The sequence below is a fragment of the Pteropus vampyrus genome, unplaced genomic scaffold (genome assembly GCF_000151845.1).
Source record: "Pteropus vampyrus isolate Shadow unplaced genomic scaffold, Pvam_2.0 Scaffold4, whole genome shotgun sequence".
Lineage (NCBI taxonomy): Eukaryota > Metazoa > Chordata > Mammalia > Chiroptera > Pteropodidae > Pteropus > Pteropus vampyrus.
In genome coordinates this window covers 16,438,070-16,445,954 of record NW_011888785.1, presented here as the reverse complement: position 1 = coordinate 16,445,954, position 7,885 = coordinate 16,438,070, and the positions used below count along the sequence as shown (strand labels likewise).

Genomic DNA, 7,885 nt, shown 5'->3' with positions numbered 1-7,885 from the left:
GCCACTAAATTGTATGCTTTAAAAAGGTTAATTTTACGTGAATCTCACTTCAATTTTTAAGAAAAGAATGGAAGATTAACCTTTCAAAAACTCACCCTTATAAAGTGAGAGAAGTGAGTAGAGAGTGGAGAGGATGCTATTCTCAGCCAAAAGATTGGAACTTTTTACCCTCTTGGTCAAGGTAGTGCCATGCAGAGATGAAGTCCTTGGTACTACAGCCCACATGGGCACCAGTGAGGTGACTGCACCGGGACATCTCCACAGAAGGCCAAGGTTCCCTCTCTGGCCAGGAAGATGGCGGTGCGGCACTGTAGAAGGGGACGAGCAGGCCTGACCAGGCCTCGGTGACCACGAGCTGCTGAACCAAAATGACGACCTGATTCTCAGACTCGGTGGAGCTGATGGATGAATCTCTGGGCTCTGTGACTTGAACCTGGAGTGTTTCTTTTTGGCTCTCACAAGAAGACATTCTTTCCCGTCCTAGAGACTCAATGAAAATGCTAAGGACCAAAAAGAAATGTGGACAGAAGCAGCATGAACATTCTTTCTCTCTTCTTGAACCATTCAAGAAGTTACTGAGTCTGAGCGGGCGTCATTGAAATAACACGGTCATATGCAGGAAGTTGAGAGGAGGCTGGCAATTCAGGTCATGCTGGCCAATTTTCATTCTACTGAAGCTAAGTCTGATAATAGGCAACCGAGGAATTATAGACAGCTGTTTTTGTTTTTGTTTTTTTAAGCATGTTTGTGATTCATTCTTATTCATAAAAATGAATGAGATGAATGTCTTTCTAATGGTCTGTGTGGTGCTACAGGCCCTTAATTAAGATCAGTCTTACTACTGATGATTTAGGGAAGGAAACTTGCTGAATTTCTTTTCCTCTAAATAATCCAAGGGAAGGTTAGATCATTTAAATTTGAGTTAAATTCTTTCAAGGGAAGAAAATGCAGTCAGAATATTTGTTTATTATATCATAAGAACTGTTTTGGTGAAAGGGACTACTTCGCCTCAATTATATGTGCTTGGGGTGGCTGTGAGGAAAACCGATAGGCACACTTTGGCATGACCAATTTTGATGTCTCATGTAATTTAGGAAAAATGAATGATGTAAAGTTTTATTTTTTTCTTTTACCATATAACAGTTTTCTTTTTTCCTCCTTCCAGGATTAAGTTGTCATCAGTCTAGGAAGAAACAAAAACATTAATGAAGTGGCCAATAACACGAAGGGAATCATGGATCAGTTTCCTTTCACTCCCTGTGGTGGATTTCACTTACAAGAAAATTGAAGCTGGCAAGACCCTGTTTTCTCTGCAATTTATTTAAAACCTTGCACGCATTTGGATACCTTGTGATTTCCAAGAACTATGTGAAGATTAAGCTTTGCTTACTGATACATGGCATGTATTCTTTTCAGTCTTTTGTATTTGATTTTGTTTGATTTCCCTCTGCAGCGCAGCGTCTCTGTAAAGGTTTTTATACCTTTACCAACCATGTCTTAAATACATTAAGACAACACATTTGGTGTTCACACTTCTTCAGTAACATCTGTACTTGAAAGCCACATAGTGGCATAAAACCATGTGTGTTTTCCTTGAGATCAGTGCACATTTTGCAACCACCAGGAAGGAGATGCTTAGCTAAAGCAAACCCATGTTCTCTGGCTGACTTGACAACTTGGTCCCTGGCCGTGGGGCCCCACTTATTGCCTACCTTTTGAGGACATTTGCAGATGTGGTTTTTGTTTTTGTTTTTGTTTTTGTTTTTTTTCTTGGAAATAACTGCACATTTATATAAGATATCAGAATATGCTTAGCATTTTCAGGCCACATAGCATGACTGTTTGTTGAGTAGGTTGGAAGTGAAGAAACAAGTATCAAGCATTTGGAACAAAAACAGGGATAAATTGCTTACTTTTCAGCCTCTGGAGATTGAGGTAACTTTTTACATGTTTTCTGGGTCTTGTCAACATCTTATTTTTCCATCCACTCTTTCATACTTTATGAGTATTTTCTGAATGGAGAAAAAAGTGAGGAACAAAATATTTAAAACTGGGTGCACAAGAATTGGGTCTGCTGGATGAGCCCTGAAAGCCGTCTTTGCTAGTTAACATTTAAAAAGCAAATTACGAAGTTATCTAGAGTTAAACATTTGCTCATTTACACCAAAGCACCTTTAAATTACATTTTTTCAAGCATTCCAAGCTGGTTGGAAGTCATCATTGGGTAACCTAACTTTAAACAGCCTCCTGGAAAAACTGTTCGAATGCAGGCTTTAGAAGCAATATAGGAGTCTTGCTTTAAAGATGGGAAGAGGAAAAAGAAAGGCCGACTTCCCTTGTTTGAGATGTTGAGAGACCCTGGAGGATGAAGGCGAGTATGTGACATGGAGGAAAAAGTGGATTGGGCGTTCGCGGAGCTTTGATGTAGAGGGAGCGCTGTCTGATGCAGGTGTCACCCAGTGGGGCAGGCCTCACTGCAGAATCCCATATAATACTGAGGCCAAGGGGGCGGTTAGGAAATTCCTCTCAAGCTTGCAACCTAGTTCCTCAGGACACAAATTCCTATAGAGATATTCACGTACATTGTTTTACATTTTCCCTATTAGTCAGAAAGAAGGAGAGACCAAAAACTTGAAATGCATCGCACTTTGGGAGATCAAGACTAGGAATTACGAGCCAGTTTGACAAAGACTTTCTCTGAGAGTCAGGTGAGGGAAAAATTTTTCTCTTGTCAACCCCAGTATAGCTAGGGAATTGGACCCAGAATTCCTAAACATTAAAATGGTACCTTCCCTGGAGTGGGGTGTGAGTATATATTCAAGGTCACAATCCATACTATCCAAAAGTAGCATTCATTGTAAGCTTCTAAGTGCTAAGCAAGGAATTATTTACTGATTGATTTTAAAGAGAGCAAAAGTTGCCCAAGGCTAGAATGTTTATTATTTGCTATCTAGAAATCTTTCCCATTCTTTTGTACATTCCAACCCATTGGAAGTTAGAGGTTTTTCGATTTAACATGTACTTAAATTAGGATTTCTTAAAGTAAATATGGTAAAGAAAATCTTACGTGCAATCAAAAACAGCCTTGCCTATGATTTGTCTTGAATTATTCATTTGGGAGAGAGGCATAACTTTTGTATTTTACCAAGCAACTGATGATTAAATCTTGCTACTTAATAAGCTTTCTAACTTGAAAATTTAAAGATATTTAGTGTTAAAAGACTTCAGTTAGGAGTGTTAGAGTCATTCAGAGCTAATATGCCCCTGTCATTGGTAGCTTCTCTTGGGAAATGAAACAGAATTCTACTCAGTGATGGGGGAAATCTGTCTCATTACAGAGACATACCTCTCAGAAGATCTTATTTAGGAGGTTTTAGTTCCCCATCCTTGCCATGGGTACAGGAAATCCAAAGTTTGGTTTGTTTCTCTCTCCTTTCCTCTCTCATTTGCAAATCACATTCTCCCTTTCCTTCTTTCCCCAGCTTCTCTAGCTGAGAAATTATAAAAATTATTGCAGAATGTGTTCTTTAGCAGATTTATTATTCTATTGAGAAAGCACTGGACTGTTTTTGTGAGAAAGCTGGAATAGTAAGAACACGTTAGCATGGTGATTGTATCAATGAGACATGACTGCACACACAGTATTCTGAAAGGAAATTTGGGACTTCGTTTCCATGTTCTTAAAGGAACAGTTTGGTTGACTAAAAAATACAATATAAGTAGGACATGAAAAAAACGTTTGCAGTGCTCAAAAAAAAAAACAGCGGCCATAAGGCAGGGGTGGCTGTCCATCCACTGATACAAGGGTGAGAAGCTGTTTCTACCTCTCAAGAGTGATGAGAAAAGTTTCCAGGGGCGCCTCCAGGCTTACAGAGAAAGCAAAGCCTCTAGGTAGCCTTTCCTCAGTGTGTACGTAACAGCCAGTGTAATCAGTACCCTAGGTCATGTGTTTATATAAGATATTCATCTGTGAATATTACTGGTTTTGTAATCTTTGTTATATAAAAGGATGTTTAGGCCGTACATAACTGGGGTAGATTATTGCCTGCCCCCTATACATAGGAAAGTGCGGCATAATTGAGCATAACTTCCATCTCCCTTGCTGGCTTGTAGGCAGAGGAACCCACATATGTTACTGCCTTGTGATTTTTCTCACACACCAAAAACAAAAACAAAAAAAATCTCAAATCACATAAGCACTCTCCTATTCTCATTCCTTTCTCACAGTAGCATATATTAGAGGCACGTACAAAATCTACATTCTCTAATCGAGAGTGGATTTTTTAAATTTTTCTTTTATCTTTTTTTCTTTTTTTTGTATGATACACTGAGATGTGTACTTTCTAACAAAGGGTTGGTACCTAAGAAATGTGCTAGCATCATTCAGAAAACTATTATTCTTCAAAGTGACACATAATAAGGAGAATGGAATAATACATTCTGCATATTTGTTACCAATTGTAATTTGTCTGTATTATGAAAGATGTAATGGTTTGTCAGCTGTCACTGTTGTTTTCTTGTAACATGATATGGAATAAAATATAGCAGAATCTCTATATTTTCTTAGTGCATCTTGGCAGGTGCCAAATAACACCATATACTGTGTCAAAGAAGCATTGTCTTAAAAACTCTTTGACACAACCATTCTTAAAGAGGGAAATAAGAGACCAGACACACAATACTCTTGGATGTGGGAAGGAGTGAGTTAGCTGGAACGTTCCAGGAGTCTGTTAAACCCTCCCTTTCCTTGATTTGCTGGGCCAAATTTAGGTAAAGGCGTAGAGGCTGTGCAAACAAATCGTGAGCTCGGGGATCTTCACAATTCCCCCAGCTTCTTACTTATGTACGCCATATGTTCTATGCATCTGGAGCCGATCTAGTTTTGTTTAACGACAATCTTATTTATCTTTTATTGACTCTTTTTCATTTTTTTTTTTTCCCCAACATATCCTCAGATGAGGTGAGTAGGTTATGCTCCACTAAATACAAATCAAAGCTTCGGCCTGCTGACATTCTGCCGGAAGCATTACTGATCTCCGCGCCGAGCATACTTCTCTGAACACCACCTAGTGGAGGCCTGCTCTGAATGGGCAGGGTACTGTCGGAGCTCTCACTGGGTGTGACAATGTGTCACCTCGGGAGGCCCGTCTCATTTCTATCATCACCTCCTTCTTGGATCTGTCAGCTTCGTAACCCCAAACAAACTCCCATGAGTTGATCAACTGCTAATAAAGTTCCTGCCAGATACAGTCTTGAATTTATAGATATGCGATTTGGTGATTTATAAATGTTTACACTTGAAGGTAAAAATCAAAGTTCAAGTTTCACGTTAAAAAGACTCAAGACCCCAGGCTTTCCCCTAGGCAGACCCTCAACGCCAGCAGCAGCCACCTCGAGTTTCTCTCTTCTCACTGCTCTCCTAGAACCATGATTGCATCTTTCATAAGTCCTTCACAAAACCAGACACAGGTGTCCTCAGCTGCTGATGCATGTTCGATTCCAGAAAAGCTCACGGGAGCCACCTCATCTTCAGCCCCCCAACTCTCCCTGCTGTTTCCCCTAAAGGAGTGACTCATCTGTGCCAAAGGCACAAGCATCTTCACAGTCCTGCCACCACCAGTGGATTCTGAGATAGGAAACTGCATGGAGGCAGACTTTATGGTACCCAAGATAGAGATAATAAGGAAATTTCTCAGTTAAATGGAAACTGATTAGAATTAGAGAGATGCGAAAAGAAAAATTCGTTCCTCAGAGTTGTTTCAAGGGAGCAAAAGGTTTGCCACTGTCCCCTTCCATCAGCTACGGCAGCACATGTGCCCATTGTCGAGCTCCTCCTTGCAGCCTCGGTGGTGGGCTCACAACTTAGAGCATGTGTGCCTGGGTTAGTTTAATCCAATAAACTCTTAATAAAGAAAAAGAGGAGGTGGAGGGCTGGTATCCACAAGAGCCCAAAGAAATAGCTTTGAGAAATACTTTTGAACTTTTTAAATGTGGCAGTAGAGATGACAATCGTCTCTCAGCTCCATAATGGCCCAGTGTTCCCTTCTTTTTGGGCAGGGGCCAGCCAGCTCTGCCAGGTTGGAGGATGTGATGTTTGTTCGCTGAGGCAAGCAGAGTAAGACTTGCTGTTGGCCCCCAGAGTAAAGAGAAACCAGAGGGGAAGGTGTTAGAGCAACCCTGTGCCACTAGGTTAACACGTATAGTTGGTGAATAATGGCTCTGCAATGAGAACCCCACAGTGGCCCAGCAGCCTGCTGCTACCAGTGGGTGGTGGCGTTATGGGCATTAGCTTTGAGAAGCTTATACAGCAGAGGGAGCTAGGATAAAGGACACAAATCAGGGGAAAACTGACAAGATTAAAAAAATCCAAGGCCTCGTATTTACTGTTCATCCCCCACGCTCTCGGTGTGCTATATTGTCTGCGTTGAGTCATGCTGAGAGAGAGCCAGGCACAATAATAGCTGGGAGCAGCCTTGCAGCCCTGGAGCCAGCCTCCGCCAATGGGGCTGACTGCGCTGGTGGAGAATGGGATTCTGATAGAGTTGTCTTTTTTTTTTTTCCTCCTTCCCTGCAAGACCACTAATAATTATGGAGGGCACGCGGCAGAGATGGGTAAGGGTTCCCTGATGGAGTGTATCCTGAGAAGTGGCCCAGCGGGTGGCCCGGTGGAGGTATGTGTTATAACAGCCCAAGGTGTGCCTGCCTGACAGATGCAGACAATGCTTGGGACATCCAGGGACACGTGTTTGAACTAGCGGTTCAAGGATTTAGAGAAGTTCAAATGAAACAGCTTTATGCATCACGCCACAGTGTGAAACAATGACTTTTCTCTCTCCATTTCCAACCAAATCAGGTAACTGAGTATCTTGCATCCTCAAAGAAAGGCTATAATCCACTCAGGTCCTTGGGAAAAGCAGGCACCAGTCCCGCGACATTATTCTGCCTAACGTTCAGGTAATTCGGACCTTTATGTGTCTACTCCCTTAGTCCAGTGGCTTGCAAACCTGGCTCCCATTAGAATTATGGGGAGGTTTTAAAAACACCCCCACCCCGGACTGATTCATTCTGAAATATTGAGGGCGGGGCCCTGGCATCGGTCCGTTTGGGGATCTCAACAGGTGATTCTGTTGTGCAGCCGCATGAGAACTGCTAGACACTTCCCTTCCTCCTGTCTGCCTGCTACTCCAGGGAGAGGGCAGGCGAACTTCTTCTGTAAGAGCCAGAGAGTAAATCCATTTGGCTTTCCAGGCTGTACAGTCTCTGTTGCCACTACTCGCTCTTCTGTCGTAGTGTGAAAGCGGCCCTACACAACGCGTAAATGAGCGCGCATGGCTGTGTGCCAGTAAAACAATTTATGGGCACTGAAGTTTGAATTTCATACAGTTTTCACATGTCATGAAATATTTTTCTTTTGACTTTACAAAACTATTTAGAAATGTAAAACCCATGCTTAGCTCACAGCCTATATAAAAACATGCAGTGAGCAGGAATTTGCCTGGGGCTGTAGCTTGCTTACCTTACTTAGCTTAGCATGCGGCCCTGGTAATGGGAGGTAGGGCAGAAGCACCCGTGACATTTGCTGGGCCCAGGAGAGAATCAAACGGAGGCTCATATACTGTATAACTAAATATTTAAAAATATAATTGCGACTAACAAAATGTTAAATATATTCGATTTTCTTACCTCAACAAATATGTCTTCATCATGACCTAAGAAGCCAAGGTGGCACTTAGAATTCTTGGACTTCTCAAAAAGTTCACCGAAACATGGCGGCACGCATGTTTTTAAAAGCCCCGTCTTTTCACTTCCCACTCCTACCTCTAGGGGTGCAGATCTCGTGGGAGGAGTTACCCATGCATGTATATGAACACCTGAGCCCCTACAC

The 7,885-nt window shown here is 41.9% G+C and overlaps 1 protein-coding gene across 1 annotated transcript in view; it reads left to right on the top strand.

Moving 5' to 3' along the window:
- CDK14 (cyclin dependent kinase 14) overlaps window positions 1–4,556 on the top strand; it is a 546,209-nt gene extending 541,653 nt beyond the window's left edge. The window contains exon 14 of the mRNA XM_011363849.2: window positions 1,166–4,556. The gene's annotated coding sequence lies outside the window, so the exon portion shown is untranslated. The remainder of the gene's footprint in view (window positions 1–1,165) is intronic.
- The last annotated feature ends 3,329 nt before the right edge of the window (window positions 4,557–7,885 follow it).